Raw genomic sequence first — 26140 nt, 5'->3', positions numbered from 1 at the left:
GGGACGCTGATCCCAGGAAGAGCGAAACCCCTCCTTATTCTTACCAAGCTCATGTTCTAGTCCTTTCAGCTCCACCGGTCGCTTACACAGCGCCATGCCACAGATGGGTCGATGCCCTTCTGTCGCTCCCCCCAACTGCGATTTCATAATTCCAACAATTTTGTGCATATGTTCCAAAAGAACAGATCCATGCCAGTCTTTATAGATGCACACCACCTCCTTCGCAATAATCTGGTGACTTCAAGTTGATCAGCCCGTGTCTGATCTGAGTGAAACCTCTGCCTTTGCAAAATGTAGCCATTGATCCATTCAACTTCCTTCGAGACCTCTCTATTGCTGATTGTGACTCTGCTCCCCTCCATGTTTTCCTTGGTATAATCTCTGACCACATAATTTCCCAAGCAAGCTGCCAAATTTTGCAGGGACCCATAATTTCTCTCATCAATATTCCTCTACCCAGACTGGTGAGATCGTTTCCACCCAGGGTACCTTTCCCAAAGCCTCTCAACATGATCTTCCAACTTACCCCATTTCATCCCTGGAATTCGCTGCCATTCGACCTTGAAATGTCTTGCGGTCAATCGCTCCCTTTCCAGCGTCCACCTTGCTTTGGCCCTCATCACAAACGAGTGGCCCACTACCCACACTGTCTTCTGTACCTTTGTGATACTCTGTAGTGGGGAAAGGGGAAGGAAGGTAACAAAGACTTAAGTATATTTTTTCCAACCTCATGTACCTCTTTGATTTCCAACCCCCTATTTTCTTAATGGCTTCCGTGGTCATACCAACCCCTGCAGCTGATGTGGCGGCTCAGATCCTGAAAGAGTGGGTTCGGAAGACTCCCTCTATTGCCCCTATGCATTTCAACGCCAAATCCATCACACCTTTAAACTGGAAGCTGCTTAAGGCTGAGCCAACAGCGTGGGTAAAAGGCGAGGCCTGACTCTGCCAGGGGGTCTCCTAGCCAAATATATTGTGAAGCAGTTCACCGGGCAGCAGGTGCTGCCCTTAGTACAGTGCAGCACAATCACCCTTCCTTTTGCCACCTGGTCAGTTTCTGACCGTCTTAAGCGCCGCTGCGCTCCTTCCTCTGACACCTCAACATCCTCCATCCTTAAGATGCCACCTCCCCCTCCTTTCAGGCTGCCTAAAACATGGAGGTTTCAACGCTGTCTCTGCAAGTTTCACCTAGCCCTCTGATTATGTCCTGAAATTTTAAAATGTCTATGGGGTGCATTGCGTCTTCTTTCTTCTCTGTCTGGCCCATCCCTTCATTACTATCCTGACATAATGCTCCTTAGTTGGATCAGCCATACCCCTTATCTTATGGTAATGTGCAATCGTGGCCAAATGGTATGTGGCCCATGCTCTGGTCTTGTGAGCGCGCCAAGCCCAACCGATTAAAACACCAACCAGTACCCTTCCTTGTTGTTCCCTTAGCAAACCTTCTTTGAACTTAATATGTTTCCCAGCAGGATTTGTATCTCCTTTCCGTATTCGGGGTGAGGGCTGTACTGACGAGTGCATTCAGATCCTCCCAATTATATCCCACAGGTGGCGTTTGAATGGGGTAATCGTCTTGCTTGCATCTGGCTCAGCTCTCCGAAATTTACCCAACTGAAAACGAGAGAGAATCAGCCGCTATGTTCCTAACCCATGGGATGTGTCTTGCTTGCAGCTCTGTGTTTAATCCGAGCAGGTTTGCTGTCAGTTCCCTGAGTAGGCGTAGCACCCTCCAATTGCTTTGGTTCCTTGGTTTATTACCTGTACAACAGCCAGATTGTTTGACCATAATATCACCCTTTTGTTTGTGAGCAAGCTCTCCTATAGGTGAAACTATGATGGTGGACATTCCAAAAGTGTGATGTTATGTTTTATTATTTATGTCTAATGTGATACCTTCCCTGTGCCATTTACCCGGCCATGGCTGTGCGCACCATTCCCTCTCCAACACTGCCTCAAAACCGTGCTTGCCTGATGCGTCAGTGAAGAGTCATGACTTTGCTGGGTGCCCATTGGTTGGCCATTGCTTTCTCTAAAGAAGCACACCATTACATCTGCCCAGGAACATGTACCACATTCTTAAATCTTCCTTTATGTCTGAACCCAAGCGTTCATGCTGCGCTGCGTGTTGAAGACGTGCTGTTTTAATAGAAATGCTCCTTACGAAAACCCTACCTGCTGGAATGACCCTCCCGGCAAAGTTAAGCTTCCCTGCCAAGGACAGTAGCTCTCTCAGTGTTGCTTTGTTCCTCCCTAGCAATGAACCAATTGTTTATTTTAAGTCTGCAAACTTGTCCTTTGGTAGTCTTGTCTTCCCCTCAACTGTATCTATTTTTATCCCCAGAAATGTTAACCTGCTGAGAGGGCCAACTGTCTTCCCTTCTGCCGAAGGTACTGTTAGGAAGGGAACAAACCCATCCCACCCCACTCGGCCCTTCAGGTTTGAGGCGAGTCCGATTGGAAGTACTTTGACATACCAGGGTGGGGTGGAGTGTCAACGGTCCCCACACAATCATAATTTGATTTTGTCATAGAGTAGACGTCATTTTTGTAGCCATGATAGAACTGTAGGGACTGCATGGCCAAGTAGTATTCAGTGTGCTTAATACAGGCCGCAAGCTTGAAGAGGGAATCTGAATAGGCCCGAGCGCTGATGAGAGACGTTGCTGCTAAAATTCACAGAAATATGGTTCTAAAAGTGTTGCCAACATGTTGCTCGAAGAAAGAATGTGTCTTGCAAGGCCACTAGACAGTGCCGGGCGCCTCAGCTTCCGTTTTTATCACAAACAGGCCAAAGCAGGCCTCTGACCCCCGCCCAGCCAACCACAAGTTATAGCCCCTGCCCATTTCTCAGTCCCAAGACCCCTGAATTTCAAGATATTAGTCACCCCAGACCACTGACCATAAACCAATCGACCATAAAAGATCTAAGAGTACGGTCATCCCACCTTTATTCCACAAACCATGATTTGTAATGCAAGGTACAGGGAGGGATGAATTGTAGTGCAAAAGCGAGAGTGTAAGCCTTGGAAGCCGAGAGATGCGATTGGGATGACTGAAATGTGTGTGTGTGTGGGTGTGGGTTAGTGTGACCTACCAACTCCCCCTGTGCCCATTGCCAGGTGCACTGTGTAATGATAAAGTAGCACTATTTTTCAAATGTAACTAATTGTCTCTTCGACCTTCGTTCGCTGGAGATGATGAGCTCAGCAGACCCCACGTGATGGAAGATGGACAGTTTGGGCTCGGGCAAATGGCCAGACATCCCCTATGGAGTAGGCAGACCATGTGTAGAGTCGCCCCAACTAACGGTGCGGGATTTTACTATATATGAATGATGTTGTTCACCCTTTTGTCCTCAGAACATTCTCGGCAGCAGAGTTCTTTGCTGGCGCACCTATTTTTTATAAAAATAAAACTTTTTATACTTGTGAGAGTGTCTTCAAACTTTTTCACTAGCGGGTTATATTATTTCTGGTGTTAGTGTTTAGGGGCGTTATTCGGCAGAGGAGAGCACAAGCACACCATATATTTAAACAGATTTAGAGTGTACAGCGTTATGGTATTTGGAGCTCCAACGGCTCCCTGGTAGTAGGTACAAATCAAGGGTGCGGGGGAGAGAAAAATTACTCTGCTATGAAAAGTCAAACAAATAATTAGGTAAATGGAGAACCCATAGAATATGGGTGCCCCTGTCCCCTGCACACCTATAAATACTGGCAATAACGTCCAGTCAATATTAGTATCACAATTTCATTCAATATTCAGTGCATTCACAAATTACTGTTTTGACAATTTACTTTTCATCACTCTTTAAGAAATAATAAACATAATAGTTGGTTTCATATTTCTGTATTCATCACATACGTCTCATAACGTTCACTTTAAACTAAGGATTGCATTTGCAATCTGATTTAAAACTGTTGAGAAATTTAAACAAAATATCAAAGATTTTTAACAAAAACAATTGAACAAACCGTTCTTTTAAGCAATTCCAAAATATCAAAAATTCTAAAAAGTAGCTCAACACGTTTCGAAAGTTTATCCCTCTTCCTCAGGAGAAATCAATTCATGTGTCTCCTTCAGTGGAATAGATTCATATACATAGTAATGTCCAAAAATGTGTGCATACATTTGCTTTCCTTAGATGTAGTGATTTAATTCAACCTCCCTCTTTGGTTAACTTACGATCACCATGTGGAATGAGGGTTACTGTGATTATTCTCTGGTAATGGCTGTCACCGGCAATTAATATAAATAACATTAAGTTAGAATGGGAATTGTGTCATCGTCTACTAATCTCTCTTAATTAGTCAGTGAATACTAAATTATATCATGTTACCTGCAAAGTGCATTTAAATTCTCTTCAAAGAAAATAAGCTTGCACTTTCAAGTAGTGGAAGCCATAATTTACAGGTGGAGTAACCTTTTGGGAACATTCAATCTCCTTTCTCGTGATCTCATGTTGAATTTCATATGGAATCGTTCGCCTCTCTCGAACTGCGTTAAAGATAATGGGGTCTTCTTTCGGTCATCTAAGGGACAGAACAATACCTTATTGCTGAGCCAAACTTATTAGCAATCTTGGCTACATAATAAAAGTAGTTTCTGAAAATACTTCCAGACGAATTCTCGAAGCAAGCGAGCAAAGAGTTCTGTCTGCCGTGGCCATTGCAAACAGTGTGATTGTTTATAAGCAACCACAGGGCTTTATGCGGCGTGCTCATAGTGGGAACGTGATCACGTTCTCTGAGGAGATTTCTGGGATTTGTAGTATGTGCGCTGAGTAACTACAACTATATTCGTGCAGTATCTCACAATAAACATTATGTGGACAATGAATGCTCTTAAATTCTGAATGTCCAAGTATTAACAACTCATTTATGTGTGTGTTCGTGTTGGCTACCGATAAATTTAATTCTCTCCACGTGGTAATGCATATTAATGTCCATATCCAATTGAGTGGAGATCATGATGATTTATAGAAGATAACGTGCTGCAATTAGATTCAGTTCTGCCCACAATTCCACATGGGTGTACTGGCCATAATTCCACAGGATTTATACATTTCCACAAAATTTCAGCACAAGTAATGGCAATTGAAACAGTATTCTATGAATTCACTTGGTATTCACACTTCCATCAAATGGTGTTAGTGATGATGTTATGTGCATTCACTTGATTGTTTACTAGCAAATTAAATCAACAGAGTTATTCAGAAAAAATGAATGTAGAGCAATTGTCTAGTCTATATCATCTTGCTCCTATTTAACTCAGATGTTGAGACAATGAACATTTGCTATTGTGCATCCAATTTGTAATCCTGATAACCCCTTGAATTAGTCTGTTCAATTTATAAAAATGGATTCAATGAGAATTATTCATTCATTCCCCCACGTTCAAGGGACTCTACCTTATGAATCCAAAACATTTCTCTGCGGGACAAAATCTGTTGCAGATTACCACCTCGTGGCGGTCTGGTTACTAATTCAATAATTACAAACTTGAGCTGTGAGATCGTATGGTGTTTATTCAGAAAATGTCTAGACACTGGTGATTTTTCATTTCTTGCCCTTATGTTGGATTTGTGTTCTGTAATTCTATCTTTGACTCTCCTCGTGGTTTGTCCTACATCATATTGTCCACAAGGGCAAATTAATAAATAAATTGCCCATTTACTTTTGCATGTTGCATAATCATGAAGATCTATTGCTTGTCCAGTATATGGATGTCTGATCTGTTTTCCCTTTTGAACATCGTTACAATGGCAACAATTCAAGCATGGAAACGTTCCTTTCTTAGGTTGGGAGAGAAACAAAACCAAAGCATCTCTCAAATTACTGCCTCGTTTGTATGCATTCATTGGTTGATTAGGGAATAGTGTACTCAATTGTGGATCCAATCTGGTAATTTTCCAATTTTTGGTTAGAATTTTTCTAATTTGTGGGCACTGTTGTGAGAATTGTGATAAGTATATTAAGGGAAAATCATCTTTGTGTGTCTTATGTCCTGGTTGTAGTAAATCTGTTTGATTCTTTTCCCTGCATTTTGTAACTGCTACAGATAGAGTTTGTTGTGGGAAGCCTCTTTCCTGAAATCGTTTGATTTGCTCTTCCTCTGCTTTTATGTAGGATTCTTCTTCAGAGACAAGCCGTCTGATTCTCAGTAGTTGACTTAATGGAAGGTTATTTTTAAGATGTTGTGGATGATGGCTTGTGTAATATAAGCTGTTATTGACATCTAAAGATGGTGGTTTGTAGTTGATTGTTCTTTGGAATTAACTTCACGTCTAGAAAGTTCACATCAGGTGTGCTTATTTCTAGGGTGAATTAAATTTTTGGATTACAATTGTTCAAATAGTTTACGAATAGCTCTATTTCGGTTGATGGTCGTTTCCAGATCCGAAAGAAATCATCTATATATCTTCTCCACATGGTTAGTTTGGGTGACCATGTCGGATTGTCTAAGATGTAGGTTGTTTCGAAATAGAACATAAATGTGTTAGCGTATGCTGGTGCCATCGCTGAGCCCATGATGTGCCCGAGGTTTGTAAATATTGTCCTTGAAATCTGAAGAAATTATTGTACAATATCATTTTAGCCAGTTCAATTGCAAATACCTTATTGGATGAAAAGTACTATTTTTAATAATAGCCATTCCAAGGCTTCCAGGCCTTCTTCATGGGGTATAGAAGTGTATAGGGAGGGATTCCAAGATGGTCGCCGTGTAGAGGAGACGCGCTCCTCTCGCCTCCGCCGGAGCAAAAGCATATGAAAGGTGTTAAATGCGGCAAAACCCCTCCTGACCCAAAGCATTTGCTGTCGGAGAGCCTATCCCAGGAGGGACGCTGAAAATTAGGCGAGTGCTGCTGACCGCGGCGCAGACCAAGAGAGGGTCCAGCCCTGTGGCCGCTGTGTGACAGGGACAGCAGAGCCAACGGTCGCCAGTAGCAGCAAAAGAAGACCCGGGTTGTAGCGGGAAAGTCATCCACCCGTGGTGCTGGAGCCCTGCTGCGGGCGCTGTGATCTGGATTCTGGTGGAAGATAAATCTGCTAAACCCCGAAGAGAGTGTGAAGCCCTGGTGCCCGGAAAGGAATAGAACGCTGAGGGACTTCAGTCACCCGACACCTGGTGAGAGCGCGGCGTGTTGGAAGCAGGAGGGGGAGCAGACCTCCAGCCCCGTGCATGCAGGCTGGGCTGGGGAAGCAACACGTCGTTCCCCTCGACGGCAGAGCTGCCCGTAAGTGTAGGCGGACCTACGTAGTGGGTGTGGGAAAAGAGAAATACATGCCTGGCCCCACAGTGCCTCTGCTGGGTTTTGAGATAAGACTCTGAACGAGAATCTCAAATGGAGGCTGCTCCCCGGCAGGCGGACAACGGACTGTGCAGTAAGTGTAAGGCAGACACATCCCAATTCCTGGAACCCTGAGGGAGGACCAACTCCCCCCACCTTGGCATTTCTACAGGGCCGCCGGGGCACAGAAACCAGAACCAGAGCAGCCGCGTTAGCAAGTCCAGCCCGGAGAACTCTGATACCAGGGGTAAAATCCAGAAGAACCTCAGGGAAAGCCAAAGGGGCTCACACACGCTTGGAGAGCCAAATTGAGAAGTGTTGGAAAGTCAAACAGCCAGAGGGAGACGAGATAATGACTCACCGACGGGACAGCACAGGACTGGGATCTATCGAGACGCCAGAGGTCATGACTTCAGATAAAGAAGAAATACTGACCTGCCTGAAAGGAATGGAGGCGAGAATGACAAATAAGTTCCAACTCCAAATGGGACAACTGAAAAAGAGCTGAAAATGGCGCTACAAGATATCAGGAAAGAGGTGAACGAGATTGGAGAGAGAGTCGATGTGGTGAAAAATGGCCTCTCCTGTGTGGCTGAAGACACCAAGCAAAATAGCATTCTGTTGGAGCAGATGGCCAGAGCAACGACTAATTTGGAACTGCAGGCGCAAGAATTAGAAAATAGGTCTCGTAGATCAAATATCAGGGTCAAGGGCTTGGCAGAGACAGTACTGGATGCAGACCTGCGGACCACTATGCAGCAATGCTTCAGCAGTCTAATTAATGATGTCCAACCTGAAGAGATACATTTTGATAGAATACATCGAGTAGGCCCGAAATGAAATGAGCCGGGAGCCAGACCCAGAGATGTACTCGTGGCCTGTACCTCATTTGCTCAAAAAGAAGAAATCCTGAGAGGGGCTAGATCTGAAAAGGAACTAACAATCAACGGAAGCCAGCTCCAACTTTATCAAGACCTGGCCCTCTCGACCCTGCATAAGAGGAGGCTAATGCACCCAGTGACAAAAGCCTTGGTGAACAAACATAAGATACCAATGGAGTCACCCTTTCGGCCTACTCTTTACATGGGAAGGTAAGGCTCGCCGGATCAGCATATGCGAGGAGGGCCTGTCTTTGCTGCACATTGACGAAGACGTAAACCAGACATATGCTAATCTGCGCCGAACTCCTGGGAAACCCGCAGCCAATCAGTAGGAATGGACGATCGAGAAAGTCGGAAAGAAGGACCGGGAGAAGGCCCTGTCGGGTCCCTGCACAAAGACAAACTGAAAGGAGCACAGCAGTGATGGGTACAACGACAAGCTGGTGATTGGGGGGGTAACAAAGTTGCAAAAGTTAACTGTGTACAGCGAGACGGAGGCGGGGAGGAAACACATCTTGGAATTGTGGTATGGGTATGACAAAGTTCGGACGGGGGAATATGTGGAAAGGAGGTGGCCCAACGCCCTGATTGGGAAATCGGGGAGAGTCCGGTGGGATCCTGGCCACATAGGGATGTGAGAAGGGGGAGAAATCAGGGGAGGAGAGGGGAGGGAGGGAAAGGGAAAAGAAGTTGGGGACAGGAAACGGGAGAACATCAAATACAGTTCTGAGTTAATGATTGGAGCATGTGAAGCACCACCCCACCAAAGAAAGCGTTAAAGAGGCTTGGAGGTAGGAAACAGGACCTACACGCCTCACAGGACAGGTCAAATGGATGAGGCGGTGATTGTATCTCTAATTGTGCAGGGATTGAACTCCCGATGAACCGTTGCGCGATCTTAGAGAGGCTAATAGAACTCCGGGTGTCGGTCGGGATCCTACAGGAGACACACCTCCTCCCAGAGGATGAAAAACAAATGTCGCACAGAACGGTCCCACAGCAATACTTTGCTTCCGGGGGGAAGAAAACGAAGGGAGTGGCAATCTTGCTAAATAGAGAACTGAGATTCCGGAAAGAGCAAATCCTTAGTGACCCGGAGGGGAGATACTTAGGCCTTAAGGGCTGGATCGAAGGGCAGAAATATACCATTATTGCACTGTATGCCCCTAACGAAAAGCAGGACATATACATCGAGGAGCTCTTGCATAAATTGGGAGGATGGTGTGAAGGCCAAACAATAATAGGGGGTGACTTTAACTGCGTAATGGACCCCTTTATGGACAAAACACTACCGGCATCATAGCAGACATTGGGTAAACTCTTTCGGGACTTGGGTGTGATTGAAACCTGGAGTTTTTTTCACGAACAGGACAGGGAATACACACACTTCAATACACACACTTCTCGCCAGTCCATAGAGGGTACTCTAGGATTGACATGATGCTGGTATCTGCAACACTGATCCCTCAGGTAACAAAGGTGAATATAGGGATCCAATACCTTACGGATCATGCACCAGTCATTATTCACATCGATGTAGATGAAGTAAAAGAGAACAGGCCAAAACGGTGGACCCTTAATGAGCTGATTCTGAAAGGCATCGCGCTCAGAGCGTGTATAGAAGAGACGATACTTAATTACTTCCGGGAAAATGACATGGAGAGGTGGACTTTAGAACTGTTTGGGATGCAGGGAAAGCGGTCATATGGGGGGAATTCATCTCGCAGGCGGCACTATACAAGAGGGAGAGGGCACTAATAACGCAAAAAACTTAAGACCTAAAAGAAGCTGAAACCCAACACAAGCTTAGGCTAACACAAAAGACACTCAGAGCACTTAAAAAAATGAGAGCACAGCTGGAAGCCCACATGGCCGATAGGACAGCACAAACACTTCTACGTACTAAACAATCTTATTAGGTACAAGGGGGGGAAAGCGAACCAATTCCTAGTGGTTAAACTGCAGAAACAGACGTCCCGCAACTATATAACACAGCTCAAAGACAATCAGGGCGAATTGCGCTCAGGGGAAAAGGATAAGGTGGATATAATGGTTGAATTTCATGAAAAACTATTAAGACGAGAAGAATTAGATCCCCACCGCCAACAAATGTATCTGTGTGGGACATCCCTCCCCCAAATGACAGAAGAGGAAAATTAATTATTGGAAAGCGAGATAACAGCACAGGAAGTCAGCGATGCAATAACTAGTCTACAGACAAATAAAACCCCAGGGCCTGATGGGTTCAGTAGTGGCTTTTATAAAATGTTCCGAACACAACTACTGGCGCCATTGGTAAAACTCTTTAATGTTATCAGGAGAGAGGGTTCAGTCACTCCAGATATGAGTAGATCCATGACCCTATTTATAGCAAAACCGGGGGGACCCTACGGAATTATCTAATTATCGGCCCATAGCGCTTCTAAATACGGACGCTAAGCTTTACGCCAAGATAGTGCCGAACAGGCTGGGGAAGGTCCTCCCTCGAATTATACACGTAGACCAGACGGGGTTCATTACAGGCAGACATACCCTGGATAATGTGAGACGAGCCTTAAACGTCATTGAACTGGGCTCCAGTACAGGTCAGCTTTTCTCGGTGGCGGTGTTCGACGCCAGGAGAGCGTTTGACAGCTTTCGATCAGCATTCGGAGGGGCACGCAGCAGGGGTGTCCCCTCTCCCCCTTAATATTTGAAATGACATTAGAGCCACTTGCAGCGCAAATTAGACAAGACCCAAACATTGCAGGGGTAAAATACGGAGACACCAGCAATACAATTGCATTATATGCAGATGATCTCATGCTATTCATGTCAAATACCCGAGACACGCTGCCCAGAGCTATTCAAAAACTGCAAGAGTTTGCGGATGTTTCGGGGTTCCACATAAATTATAAGAAGTCAAAAGTCGTCACTCCCGCTACTCTGGGAAAACTAATCACTAGAATATTTAGGGGTTCGCCTAACGAGAAAGATCAGTGACCTGTATGAGGTAAACTTTAAACCCCTGTGGAAACAGCTGCAAGAGGACCTGCGCAAATTGAATATCCAGGAACTCTCTTGGTTTGCTAGAATTGCAGCGGTAAAGATGACACTGCCCCCCGTATGCTCTACGCAGCCAGCTCACTCCCAGTAGAGATCCCACCCCGTGCGTCTAAAGCTTTGCAATCAGCAATATCTGCCTTTGTATGGCAGGGCAAAAAGCCCAGGGTTCAGAGGAAGATTACGATGCGACCCCCCCTTCTTGGGGGCCTGGGAATACCAGACATAGAAAGATATATTTGGGCGGCACACATAGCACCTATGCTACAATGGGCAGGACAGGTCAGGAGTCTGGGCTGGATTCAATTAGAACAGGAGGTTACAACGCTTCCCTTGAAACTACTGCGTACCTTCGCACCCTGCAAACGCCTGGGAGGGAGAAAACTACTTGAAGCTACTTTGCTCTTAATGACTGGGACAAAGCGATGAAGAAGAAAAACATTCACTGCGGACTGGGTCCACACGCCCCAATAGCACACAATCCTGAGTTCACTCCAGGACGACAGGCGAAATTCTGGAAAGGATGGCCAGCTGCAGATAGCCTAACCTTAACGGACATGTTCCAGGGGGGGAGCCATTATCCTTTGAGGAACGCACAAGTAAATTCGGCATTGGAGAGGAAGAAAGATTTAGATATACCCAGATTAGACATTGGATTACACACCCGATAGTTAGAAGAGCAGCTAATAGAACGCCAATAGACCTTGAACTAACCATGCAGGAAGGATCAATTAGGAAATAAATCTCTAGAATCTACAAATTAGTAGATAAAGCCCAACCAGAAGATATCTTACAGTATAAGACTAGCTGGAGGAAAGATCTAGGGGAAAGAATCACGACGGAGGAATGGGGGCAGATATGGAGAAGAGCGCATTAAAACTTCTAAAAGCACGGCAATCAAGGAATCGGCCTATAAGGTTTGCTACAGATGGTACATGTCCCTCTATGGACTACACAAGATAAACCCTAAATATCCGCCGCACTGCTAGAGAGAATGTGGGGGAAGGGGAGACTTCTACCATATGTAGTGGACTTGTCCCAAAGCGGTGATGTTCTGGAAAGAGGTGCTGGGACAAGTCATCTTGCTGGGAACGGTAGCTGAAAATGCATATGCAGCATCAGGAAACAAGGCCACGCTTATCACACATCTATTATCAGCCGCAAGATTAACGCTGGCTCAGGGAAGGAAAACGGTGCAGGGACCAATAATTGCTTGGAGGTGGATAAAAAATATGGGGAATTATGGCAATGGAAAAGATCTGGTTTTAACAGGCACCCTTAGCGGGTCCCGCGAGCAGACCAGGATGCAAACAACGGGCCCATTCATTATTAGGCAGATGGGGAGCAGGTGCAAGTGGATGTAGGTCACCTGGCCTAAGCCCTGCCCACCTGGTGCCTTCCTGCCTGCCGCTCTTTTTGACCACTTAGCAAGCCCCACCCACCTGGTGCCTTCCTGCTTGCCGCTCTTTTTCACCACTTAGCAAGCCCAGCACAAAGTGGACAATACCAGCGATACCAATGGGGACCGAAGGAAAGCCACCAACCACTAACCCACCACTTCACACTCCTTCTCTCATAACCATGCTTTGCATTTAATTAGATTTGTGAAGACTAGCCATGCCCACATCAAGAACGATCTGTGAAGACTAGCATGCGCCACATTGTGATAGACCTGTGAAGATTGACCATGCATCCCATTTGGATAGATTTCTTTTAGCCATGCGTCACTTTAGCTGTTGAACCTTACTGCACCCAAAAATGGGTGCAATGTCCTCTATTGTGTTCTAGTGAACAGCCAGGTTTTTAGGTGCTGCTTGAAAGTCATGTGGCTATAGAAAATACAGAGTTGTCTGGGCATGGGGCTTCTCAGACTGGTTGCTAGATCTGACAAGGAGACACTACTTAACCCCTTCAGTGCCAAGGACAAGCTATCTCGTGGGAAGGGGGCGGGGACCCCTAGACACCAGGGATTTCTTTTGTCGAGGTGTCGTTGGAAAGGGGAGATTATCCCCTTTCCAACGAGACCCTTTTTGTAAGCATTGCTGCTCCCGGATTGGGCACAGGGCGCTTGATCCGGGGGCAGCAATGCCACTAGACACCAGAGATGTCTTTTGAAGGTGGGGGGAGGAGGCTGCTTACTAGGTGACCATCTGCCCCCAGGGGTGGGGGAAAAAAATAAACAATTATCATAGCTGGTGCTGGGGGGAGTGCCCCTCCACTGGACCACCAGGGATTTTTTTTATGGAAAGGGGTTTTCCCCCCTCCTACAATGGACTTGGGGTCATGTCATGCAGCCCTCCCTGGGGGCAGTTATCTGCTCTTAGGAAGGGGCATGTAACCCCAGGGAGGGCTGCATGAGAACCCCCCTCTTATCTGCCCTCAGGGAGGGCTGAATGAGATGCCCCCTCCTGCATTTGGTGTGGCGGAGAGGGTCAACCCCCAGTACATTAGAAAATTACCTGGTGGTGTAGGGTGCCCCTCAGCCCCCGCTAAAGGGCAGCCTGCCATTTTGAATTATTTTCTGTGTTTACTAAACTTGCATTGGCGCAGAGGGGCCCTCTTCCCCCCCCAAATGGAGGGGGGTGTACCTCACGCAGCTGTTCATAGGAGGCCCAGGGAGGCCCACGTGAGGTGCCCCCGCCACCCAGAAATTGTGGGACAGACCCCCCAGTGGGTGGGGCAGTAGGGTTTGGGGACCAATGTGCCCCTCTGCGCCAAGGGGAGTTGGGATACCAAAGGAAAAAAGTGAAAATGGTGGAACGCATTTTAGGGGGTGCTGTGGTGCACCCCAAGGGAAGGGGAATTTTCTAATGGGATGGGGCGTTGACCCTCTCCCCCCATCCGCAATGGAGTGGGTGTGATATCATGCAGCCCTCCCTGGGTCCAGATATCTGCTCCTAGGAAGGGACGCCTGAGCCGAGGAAGGAGTGCATGTCTGCCCCCAGGAAGGGCTACATGAGATGCGCCGCCCCTCCAATTGGGGTGGGGGTGGAGAGGTGCAACCCCTTCACATTAGAAAATTCCCCAGTGGTGTAGGTGCCCCTCAGCCCCCCCTGAAGTGCCTTTGTTTACCAAACTTGCCTTGGTGCAGAGGGGCCCAAACCTTACTTCCCCACCCACTGGTGGGCCTGACCCACGATTTCTGGGGGCACTCTCCCCTCCACCCCAAATGGAGGGGGGTGTACCTCACACAGCCGTTTGTTGGAGGCCCAGGGAGGCCTGCATGAGGTAGCCCAGACAAAGTGAACATTGTGTTTTTTTACCCACCAAATATCACACTCTGTCGGGGATTGTGGCTAATAAAAACTGGGGCCACTTGCGCCAGGCAGACCTCTGTGGATTTCCACGGGTGTCCTCTTTTCGGAAATGCAGGGGGATCCCGTTTTCTTGCTGGCTTCGACACCCTAGGCCCAAATCTGTAGGTTGCCCACATGAACAAAATGTGCTGTGCCAAAAGGCTTGGGGTCACCAGTGGGTTACCCTTTTCCTTTTGCGCTCCGGTAGGTGCACCCACACATGTGAGGTACCGTTTTGATCGGGACATGTGTGGGGATGTGGGAAGGTAGGCCATGTGTTGTTGGCGTGTGTTTTGGTGGGTGGCCAGAGCGAAATGTCTGAGAATTGTCTTTATTTCCAGCCAATTTCAGAGACACTGCCCTTATTTGGAAGACAATGCTGGCCCATTTGGGGCAAAAGACTGACTGAATAAATAAACTTTAAGACTTCTTTCTGCAACTGGAAAATGCAGGAATGCAAAAGTTTAACAGTTTAAATGTAATTTTTGTGCCAGTAAAACAAGATATTGTGGCTTTCTGTAGCATGTATGGGTCGCAAACGGTAGAAAAATGTAATTCATGGGAAAAGTATACATGGTATAACTTTGAAATTGAATGCAAACATGCTCTGTGATAATAGGTACACATATATAGAATTGTAGAATTTAAAGTGAAATATTTCCCACCAAATATTGTGAAAGATTATTAGAAGGCTAAATGATACAGTTTAAACTTGGGAGTTGGAATCCTGTGTGCAATACCTAATCTGCCTATGTGATTGTCAAAAATGCCACAACTGTAAAAAGGTGAATTTTTGTGTCATAACTGATTTTGGCAAAAGTGACTGTGGGATGGCTCTGTACCTCATAAAAACACGCCCCATAAAACTGAGTCCCCTCCTTTAGTCCAATCTGCTTCTAGGGAGGAGGTGACATACATAGGCTGACCTATCCAGTTGTTAGAGGCATGTCTAGCCAAAGCATGCCCCCAAAGTATAATCATCTGATGTCATCCACCTTATATAAAGGTAGAGTCTCAGAGAGAGACACACTCTTCTGAATTTTCCAGCTCCTGCGTATCCAGATATTCCATAGTCATCCTGCAAGAATCCAGATTCCATTGCCAGGCCAGAGCATAGCTGACCCTATCCAGGCATGACCATTGATCCAGGAAAAACCCCACTAAAAATCCTAATAACTCACGGAGAAAGGGGAAAGGTGGCTGAATCCTCATTGGGATTATCCAGTGCTGCCTGATTGCCCTGCTACCTGCTCTGTCCAGCTGAGGTGCTGCTGTGCTGTGACCAGACCTTTGCCCAGCTGTTTCTTCTAGGAGAGCACACCGATGTGACCAGTGACCAGATATTGCCTCGCTGTCCAGAAACTCGGTCCGCTGTCCAAAATACCCCAGTCAAGTGCTTGTTGTGAGTATTTCCCTTCCCCAACAACCACAAACTGCATCCCCTGCTCTATTACATTATATTAGATCAAAACCCATAGAAATCCCTTAACTACCTTAGCAGAAATCCTTAAAACTGTCAGAATCCTCTGTGCATCCTGTCCTTGATTTCCAAGTGTTGGTGCCATTCTTCCACTCATTTCTGTCCTTGCGTAAGTCCTTAGTACTGTTTTGATTAAATAAATTAATTCTCCCTTAAAGAGGCGCGCAGCGTGAAGGGGTTACAACTGCAGCTTAACCTTTCTTTTCACAGGTGGCGCTTCTCTTTTCTAGCCACTAAAATCTAGTTTAAGTGAAACTTGTCCTTTCCTTACCGATTGTCCTTGTCCACTGCTTTCATTTTTAAAACCGAATTTCCTTTCCCATTGAGAATCTCATCCAGTCATTCATTTAGAGTTCCCTTTTCACTTTCATATTTTCCCTGTGATGTGCATCTGTCACCCAGCATAAAAACTGCATTCCGATTTTGTCTATTTCACCTGTTTTTCAAACCGTTTTGACATTTAAACCCATGTAAATTAGCAAATGCAATTTCTATGTGTCTGATTTGGCTGCACTGTGTTTTTCCCTTTCATGTTAATTTTCTGAATTGTATGCCTGTTAGGACATTGCTTGTAGTCTGTGTTAGTGCTATACTCATATTTACCTCATTTATTCAACCACACATGTAAAACAAATATTTACTCATTCCGAATGCTATTTTGTGCAATTGCAAAGGTTTTTAAATCTGGTCAGATTTTAATTCTGTTTGCTGCCTAGTATACCTGACACCTTGCTGCTCCTTTCTATCCACTCAAAATTCGGTTAATAGGGGTTTGAGGGACTATTGCAGGGGGAAATCTTAACTGGGGTGCTATTTACCAGAAAAGCAATCTTGCTCCCAGTCACTTGTGCTTTGTGTATCTTATATTAGAAGGTCAAACTAAGTGTATTCTATCATTTTACAGTGTAATTATCACCCCACTGGTGATTGCTGCCCAATATTACATTTGTGCGATTTGATTTGGATTTTCAAAATAAATATTGTATTACCACCAACCGGCCAGGTTCATGGTCCATTGTGGCCCGGGGTATTTGTAACAGGGGGTGTGAGACGGGTCGGGTGCCATCTCAATCTGAATCCTTAGTAAAAGAAAGTAAAAGTGTTTTAATTGTGCGCTGCAGCATAGGCCAATGTCAAGAGTCCTGGTCTCGTGTGTGTCGACTAATTAGAATCCTTAACAGGTCTTGATTGCAAGTAGCTCTAGAGTGTGACAGGCATGACACCTATGTGTAGGGGCCGGGACTCACTTGGGTTTAGAGTATGGAGTATCAGGCACATGGGGTTGATGCTGATAATGGAAAGATTCGTTTTTCGTTGTGTCAAGCAGTCTTGAAACTGAGGAAGAGGATTCACAAACATTGACTGAATTGATGGCCTCAGCGGGTCTCAATTTGAAAGACTTTGGTTTTAACGTCTTGGACTACTGAAAATGTTTAACAAATAATAATTTGGTAAATTATATAGCGCTTCATGCTTTCTGAGCACTTTAATGATCTGTGTCACTATTACTACCCACTCAAGGTATTCATTTTATTGACTTTAGGAGGATGAAGGGCAGGGTGGACCCACTGCATCATGTCGTTCCCATGCCAAGCACATTATGCTTCAGCTGTGTTATGTTATGCTAGCAGAATTTATACTGTGCACGTTCAGCCAAAAGGGCATTTTGGCGTGAGGACACACACAGTAGGCATTTGGAAACTGCAGCCTAAATAACTATGTTTTTAAGGAACGTTGAAATTGTAGGTGGTTCTCAATACATGTAAGGGCAACAGATAGGTTGTTCCACAATATACCTGCAGAGATTGAAAATGCATGGCACCTACCCTAGAAGGATGACATTTAGGAATGACAACTAAACAAGCATCGCCAGTAGGTTAAACCAAAAACAGGGCATTGCAATAATTAATATGGCTCGTAAATAGTAAGTCACCTACCAGAGGATGCAAATGGATCGGTAGAAATGATAGCAACTTACAGAATACTTTCGGGATGAATTGGCCCATTTTACAAACTGCTCTCGCCTTGGGATTCATCGAAAGTGAGGCAATAAGATTAACTCCCAGCTTCTTAACCACCATCACTGGAATGGGTAGATCACCCAAAGCAGAGGTCCAAAGAGGAGGGACTGGGGAACAGTCCACCACCAGAGCTATCTGTCCAGAATGAAACAAAAGGCCAAAGAGTAGGATCCGGGGGAGAACCCACCACCAGAGCTATCTTCCCAGAATGAAACAAAAGGCCAAAGAGTAGGATCCGGGGGAGAACCCACCACCAGAGCTATCTGGCCAGAATGAAACGAAGCTGGTGTTGAACTCAAGTCACAGCCGATGATTTTCCGGATAAAGATGGCAACTCTTTAGCATTGATGGAGATGGCTGGTTTACATGCATTTCTCAACCTGTAACCTTTCTTATTCACAGAGAAATTGGGTAACTGCCCCCCTCCTGACAACATTTGTAGAGATTATCCACCGCCATTCTGGTGTGGCTGTGCTGGGGACTGCCCAGAAGAACAGAAGTGCTGACAGGCTTCCTTTTTTGATACAGCAGGTAATAACACTCCAGCAAATCCTAACATGGGCGATAGCATCCTACATCTAAAAAAAGAGAACATTCTGTACAGAATTGCATGCCCACTTCTTGTGAGAATATTTAAGGGCCAGCATTATATCCACAGGTCTGGTTGTAAGGAACACACACTGCCTGTTTCTGGACGACAAAGAATACGTAACCAATTTTAGCTTCATTGCCACAAAATGCCGTTGTGACCTCATGGTATTGACGATCACAACAGCAGAGAGAAAAAGCAACCAAATGCAACTAGAATTGAACACAGAAGAGAAACAATTCCCAGAAGACACAATTGTAGATGCGAAAAACATACTAACCAACCTCCAAAAACAGTTTGAGGACTTCAAAACCGCAACTTTAAAAAGGAAGACGAAAAAACTTCAAAAAGACATTAAGGGCTTTCAATTAGAAGAAGTTTAACCTTATACTGCAGACAACTACATCCCAAACACCAATCAGGGAGGATCACCCAGCTCATCATCACCAGGCTCGTCAACGGAAGGAACCCAGAGGAACCAACGAAGAGGGTTATATTTTTCAGGCCCCAGTAGTTGATCATCATCAGGTGACCGACTCAGACAGCAGGCCAAACAACCTCAGCCCAATTACTCCTATCCACCTCCTCAGTTCTTTCCTTTTTTAGGAGGAGGACCTTTTGGCAACCAACAATGGGGACCCCCACAATGGGGCCCACCCCCCAGAGGAGGCAGACCCGGCACCAGTCCACACAGGAGGAGACCGAGATATTGAACCCCCAGAACGAGATCCGAACCACCCCAATATTCAACCTGGCAGGCATAGCACTTACCCAAGAACAAATAACCGTTCTTAACAAAGGGCTGACATTCGTACCAGTTAAACAAACAGACTGGTATGATTTGGAAATGGAGGTTCGAACTTTCTTACGCAGGGTCAGACTTCGGACCTTTTTCAGAGAACACGAGCAAAACACACAGGAAGAAGTGGCCGACACAGGTCTACATCCACAATCCACCTTCACCCCTATGTCATGATGCCTACCTCTAAGGAGCCAGGCCGGGCCCAGCAACCCCAGAGGCAGACATCATTCACTCCTGGGAAGTCTCAGCGGGCCCAAGTCGGGGCCCTTTGGACTCAGTCCTGGCGCCGTAGGCGCCAGGCTCATAGTGGACCCCAGTCCTGGCGCCTTAAGCGCCAGGCTCATAAAGGAGGATTTATGTGTAAGTGCTTGGGTGCACACTTACCTGATGCAGACCTTGCTGCTTCATCCAGGCCCTCTTGAGGCCTGGGTGGGACTACTTTACCTGTGGGACTACTTTCCACCCGATAGTGGTCGGGGAAGGATACATACCAAATCGGTGGAAGGATACAAACCAGGAACTTCTTCCAAAGCTATTTAAACCCCACCCGAACAGCCACACGTGCTTCGCGTTGTTCTGCACCTAGCAGCTGGACGCTCACCGTGTCTGCTCCTGCATCCTGACTTCTGCCACGCCTGCCAGCACCCTGGATCATCTGCAAAGGGAGAAAGGAGGAGAATTGGAGAAGGAAAGACCTTACCTGCTAAATCTGCATCCCGGAATCATTTCTCCGACGATCCTGAAAAGGAAGACATCATTTTAAAGGCATTTCACTACGATCGCTGCAGCGCTGCATTTTACTCACCTTTTCCAAGCGCCTCCATCTTCAGCGGCGATCATCCGGATTTCGCCACGTTCCGGCACCTAGGAGAAAAAGGACAAGAACAAAGGTGAGAGGGAGAAAAGGAATAAGGAAGGCTCAATTTCCTGAAAACTTACCCGTTGGGTTTTTCCACTTCATTTCGGGTCCTGCCGCTGCCGGACCCCGGCCCCTAAGGGGAAAAAAGGCTAAGACATTGAATGAGCGAATGCAAAGACATTACCTGAGCGCTCATCCCGAACTTACCTGTCATGTACTGAAGCTGCACGTTTCACTTCGGGTCGGCGCCATATCTCCGACATACCGAACCCCGGCCCCTATGGGGAAAAAGACATAAGAATTAAACGCTTGCTGCAATAAGACTACGAACATTATTAAGGCTTGAACTTTTGGACAGAACTTATACTGCGTCTTACCTGAACAGTCAAGCTTACCTGAACACCAATCCTCAATCCAGTGAAGTAACTGGGTTTCGACGCGCCCCTGCATCAGAAGCAGGATGGAGAGCTCTTCCTTCCAGATCCTAAGGTGAGGTTTCACAGGGGAATCGTGAAGTGGTATCGTGGAGGGTTGGAAGGGAGTGGGAGGCTTGAGCACCATTCCGTCAGTGGGTAACACTCCCTTTTCACGCACAGGAGGATATTCCTGCGAGCCTGAGAAGCTAGAGTTGAGGGGCCCATCCTGTTCATCTTTGAAGTCCGGCGCCCCACCTTAAGGAAGCATCAGCACCCGAAGCCGCGCCTCCGTGGGAATCAGGTGAGCGTTACACCCTATGGATAATCAAGTACCACCGGAACTGTTAACCTTTGAAAAGTGTATCCTTAAAGGTCTAGAGAAATTAAAAACAAGGAAAGTGAAACTTAAGCACAACCTCACTCGGAAGGAGAAACAAGCCCTGAAACAACTCCAGAGTAATAAAGTTATAATAATAAAACCAGCGCGTAAAGGAGGGGCTATAGTCATTATGTCAATAATCGGATACAAACAGATGGTACTCACAATACTGGATGATAGATAATGCTACTCCACTCTACGCACGAATCCCACTAAAATCCTGGAACAAGAAATTGCAGAAATGGTTGATTTTGCAATGCAAAGAGATTGGGTGACTGAAAAAAAAGCTGCATTTCTGATCAGGAAGATGGGGACGCACACCCTGCTTCTATGCACTACCAAAAATACACAAAGACCCCATAAATCTACCGGGTCGACCAATAGTGTCAGGATGTGGCTCGATTTTATAACCCCTGTGCACATTTGTAGATACCTTTCTGCAACCCCTGAGCATGCAAAAATACATATCTACGTGACACCAAGCACGCCATCACCATCTTTGAGGGAAAAGACTTCAACCCAGAAACTGAGATCTTGGTAACAATGGACATCAAAGCTCTATATTCTAACATCCCACAAGAGGCGGCCATTGAGTGTATACGAGAGTGGCTCACCGAAAACCCATTACAACAAAGGGTCCTGACGAACTTCATTCTCGAACTAATGACCATAGCCCTGACAAAGATTTTTTTTTACCTTTGATGGCCAGATGTATCTGCAGACAAAAGGAACGGCGATGGGGACGGCCTTCGCCCCGAGCATGGAAATTTTATACATGGCCACCTTTGAAGAACAACATTTATTATCTCAAACGAACCAGTGGAGGGCACAGGTGAGCTCCTGGTTCAGATATATAGATGACGTCATCTTTATCTGGCAGGAGACCTGACAAACCTACTACAATTACGGCAATGGCTAAATACACGCAATCCGGATATCCAATTTACTATGGAACACAGTACCAACCAAATCACATTTCTGGACCTGATTATCCGGCACAAGGATGGAAAACTAGAATGCGACCTGCACCGAAAACCGACTGACCGGAACACTCTACTACATCACACAAGCAATCACCCCAGTCACACCAAAGCCAATTTACCGTACAGACAGTTTTTACAAATAAGGAGGAACTGCACGTCCAAAGAAGATCTAAAAAACACTCAAAAGACCTTACCAACAAACTAGAAACCCAAGGGTACCCTGAATCAGCACTCACGCAGGCAGCCAAAAGAGCCCTAAACACAAACAGAGACACACTTTTGGAACAGAACAACCGAACCAGGCAAGATGAAGAAGAAGAGGATCGCATGACATGTGTGATCACCCACGGAATACACACATCACAAATGAAAAAAGCAATATGGAGACATTGGCACATAGCCAAATTAAACCTACCGGATGATCCACCACAGCTTTTTGCATATAAACGAGGGAAGAACATAAAAGAAACTTTGGTATATTCCCTCTTTCAACCAGATTTAAGACACCAATCCCAAAGATCATTACGACCCCTACAAGGACATTACCCATGTGGCAACTGTGTGGCATGCAAGTTCACCATCAATCTAAAATCTTTCAAAATAGGCCAACGCGAATGGACATTACGAGATCTCACCAATTGTAAGAGCAAATGCGTAGTCTACTGCATCCAGTGCCCATGTGGGCTCAAGTACGTGGGCCAAACTACGCGGGCAGTCAATCTAAGAATATCGGAACACCGCTAGCGCATTAGATGTAAGAACCTAACATCCCCACTGGTCACCCACTATATTGAAGAAAGGAACATTCCAACGTAGGCGTACGTGCGTACACCTCATTGTGAACATAACCTGAGGATCTATGGCACTATTCCCAGGCCATAGGCCACGCCCCTACATGGATGACAGTGCCACTGGGACTGTGCTCTGCCCGAGTGACCCACCCACAGCCATTTCGCTATCCCAACATAAGCCTATACCCACCCAAGACCATAGACACATAGGCGCTTCCAAAGAGGGGAGGCGCCACAACAACTCGATTTATTCCTTTTTCCAGTCCTGCTTTTACCTAACGTCTAGCACATGGATTTGATACACCACTCTGCGTTAAGTCACACTTAGGTACGTTACCTTACTACAACGCGGCCCCATGGACTCTGGTACCCAAGCGAGCCCTGACCCACACAAGGAACTCGCAGCCAGGGCGTCGTCTGTTTCCCAGACGATGCTGTACGGCCAATCAGGAAGCACACCGCTATCCGCACCTCCCAGCCACACACGTTGCACCAACAAGTGCAGGGCTCGATACGGCGGTTGCTATAACTACCTGCCGGTGTCCCTCGCACTAGGACAACCCACGCAGTTTCCCTTCAGACCCGGTCACACCCGGAGGAACGGCAGTATCCAAGGGAACATAGGAGCACTACCAGCAAGGTGAGCAGGTCCAGAGAGGCTTCTTTCCTCTGTGGACCACGCACACAGATTTTAAACACGGGATGCATGGGTCATGACTGACCAGCACCATACGAGGTGACGGAAAGGGGTACCACAGCAGCACCACCTCTACCGCCCCCTCATGTTATCAATCGCACCGGGGCCCGCGAGCACACACCAATATGCATGCTTACCCCACGGGATAAAGTGGCATACAAACTTGGTGCTCGTCCACCCGGTTGAATTCTGCACTAATTCACTCACCCCCCCTACATGCATAAACCCACCGCCATGTAAGTACTGTAGTGCATTCCGAGACGATATTTTTCTCTCACAGACAGGCATCCACTGCCCACCGGAGTAAGGTCCCGCAGAGAAGAGGTCCCTCCTCCCCCACCTCTTCGGCAGCAACCACAAGATGACCCTCTGGCTACAGTGAAGTAATAGGTCTACGAACAGAGACCACACACTAAGGTGATCAAGCTTTGTAATGATAAGCATACACAGCTAGCAATGTTTGGAATACATGCTGGAAATTTGGAAGCTCACTCAAGCTCTCTCTCTCTGTTCCTCCCTCCCTCAGCCCCCCTCCACAATCTTGCCACAATATAACATAGCACCACCTGCTTGGGCGGATGGGCACACAACCAAGTACGCTACCTCACCGTCCACAGTCTGCACCAAACAGATTTCTGCTGTCTGCCGAGCGCAAGTGCCCTACTCAACTCGGATTCCCCAGGGGACTTGGGATCCTGCTACCGACTATGCTTCAAGCACAGCCGGTAATTTGAGCAAATATACTCGTTAAGCATTAGCTGAACTAGCAGCGATTAACAAACATGAGGAACTCTCACACTTCTTTCTTTTCTTAATTTCTAAACAGGGTCTGCTCACTGGACGCCCTGAAGAAGGTGCCCTGTACTAGAAGTACAAACATGCACCGAAACGTGCACACACTAGTCAGCATACAGAAGAAGAATATGGACATACTATTTCCAAATCTTTCTTCTAGCAGTGTGTCAACCAACCTTAATTTGAACACGTTGGCTACATTTTGAGATATCCTTATAGTCCAAAGACCCAGATCACATAGGTCAGCCTGAGAAATTGAGTTCAGGGACTACAAGAAACGGTGAAAACAACGCAAGATTAGCTTGTTCACATGTAGAAATTATTCAGTCCACAAAACCCTACTCAATTGGAAATCTTATAGGAGATTGCTCCACAGAATCCATGTGGAATTTTCAACATTCTTATGATTGTATTGATTTTCTTTATTGTAAATATGTTATTGCAACCAACTAGGGCTGTATATATGTTCCTTCTTTGTTCGATCATAGAATTTTGCACTGAGAATTGAAAGTGAAATATTTTTATATTTTGTTTTTCTGTTCACATTTAATACATGTGTCATTGTAAATGTGTGTTACTATATCACACACTTTGACTATATAAATTGCTTTTGTAATATACATCTGTTCTGTATTGATTTTGTCATTTCTTTAACTCTTTTGTTAGGCACACACAGAGCTCACATTACTAGATGTTTGGCCAAAACTGTCCCAACTAGTAGACACAGACTTTGACCAACACAAAGGAACGTGACAAGTTCTTTATTAGTCCATTAGTCCCCTTGTCTAATACTATGTGATGATACAAGCAAGGACAAGGTAGGAACAAGTTTGTGCCCCCATTCGTGTAAGGAGGGGCACTATTTCAAATAATTTTAATGGGAAAGGGGATAACTTTTTCTTGTTGACAGGCAACGTGTGGCATTTTATGTACAAACACTGTGATGTAAGGTACAGCAGCAGTGTAAGGGTTATACAATGTATACATTGGACATGTAATTTGGTCATTGAGTGCATTTAATCATCAGGAGTGCTGCATCCTATACAACAAGTACTGGCAAAATCAACAGGTTTGGCTTTTGGGGTTGTGTTCTTTTGGGCACATGTGTAGCGCCTTATGGTCACTTCGCTACAATGAATATCTGGTAAGAAACTAGACAGCGTAGACGTTCCTCTCCAGGTAGGCTGGGATTGAGAGGGCAAAACATTAAGTCATCAATTCCAATGGCGAGGAGTTATAGTCGTAAGAAGGTGGCCTTTTGGTAATACTCCTTTCCCAGTAACCTATCTGCTTCTTTCCAAGGAGGTGATAAAGTTGCAGTATCCACGGTGGCAGGCCTGGGGTGTTAGTTCTCTGAAGTTGGGGTAATTTAATGGGTCATGTGACCAGATATAGGAGCTGCACCATTCTTGGAGGGGGAGGAGAGGGACAATGGAAGTGTGGGGGTCAGACTCTTCTTAGGAGAGATCAGTTTTCAGGCCATTCTTGAAAAAGGAAGTATTGTTAGGCAACTCAGTGGCAGGGGAGGGCTAAGGTCATTCCAGAGTTGGCAGTGGGAGGCCAAGTGAAGTCTCAGTGGGAAGCTGATGCAGGGTCATCTTCCATAGATGGTCATACTCTTTACCAATTGATGTATTGTAAGGTAAAGTGGTCTTATATAGTGGGACTTCTGCCATGTTAGCAGTCTCTGGTCACATGGTTTTGCAGGAAGGGAGGCTGGGCAGTAAACGTTAGTGTGATAAGGCAGGGCGAGGCAACTGTGACCCCTGTTGTGTTGATTAGTGTAAATTGGAAGAACCCATTTTTCTGTGT

Source organism: Ambystoma mexicanum, chromosome 4p (assembly GCF_040938575.1).
Source record: "Ambystoma mexicanum isolate Mex_15411 chromosome 4p, UKY_AmexF1_1, whole genome shotgun sequence".
In the NCBI taxonomy this organism is placed as follows: Eukaryota; Metazoa; Chordata; class Amphibia; order Caudata; family Ambystomatidae; genus Ambystoma; species Ambystoma mexicanum.
The sequence above is the reverse complement of the archived record's forward strand: the minus strand, read 5'-3'. Positions refer to the sequence as shown.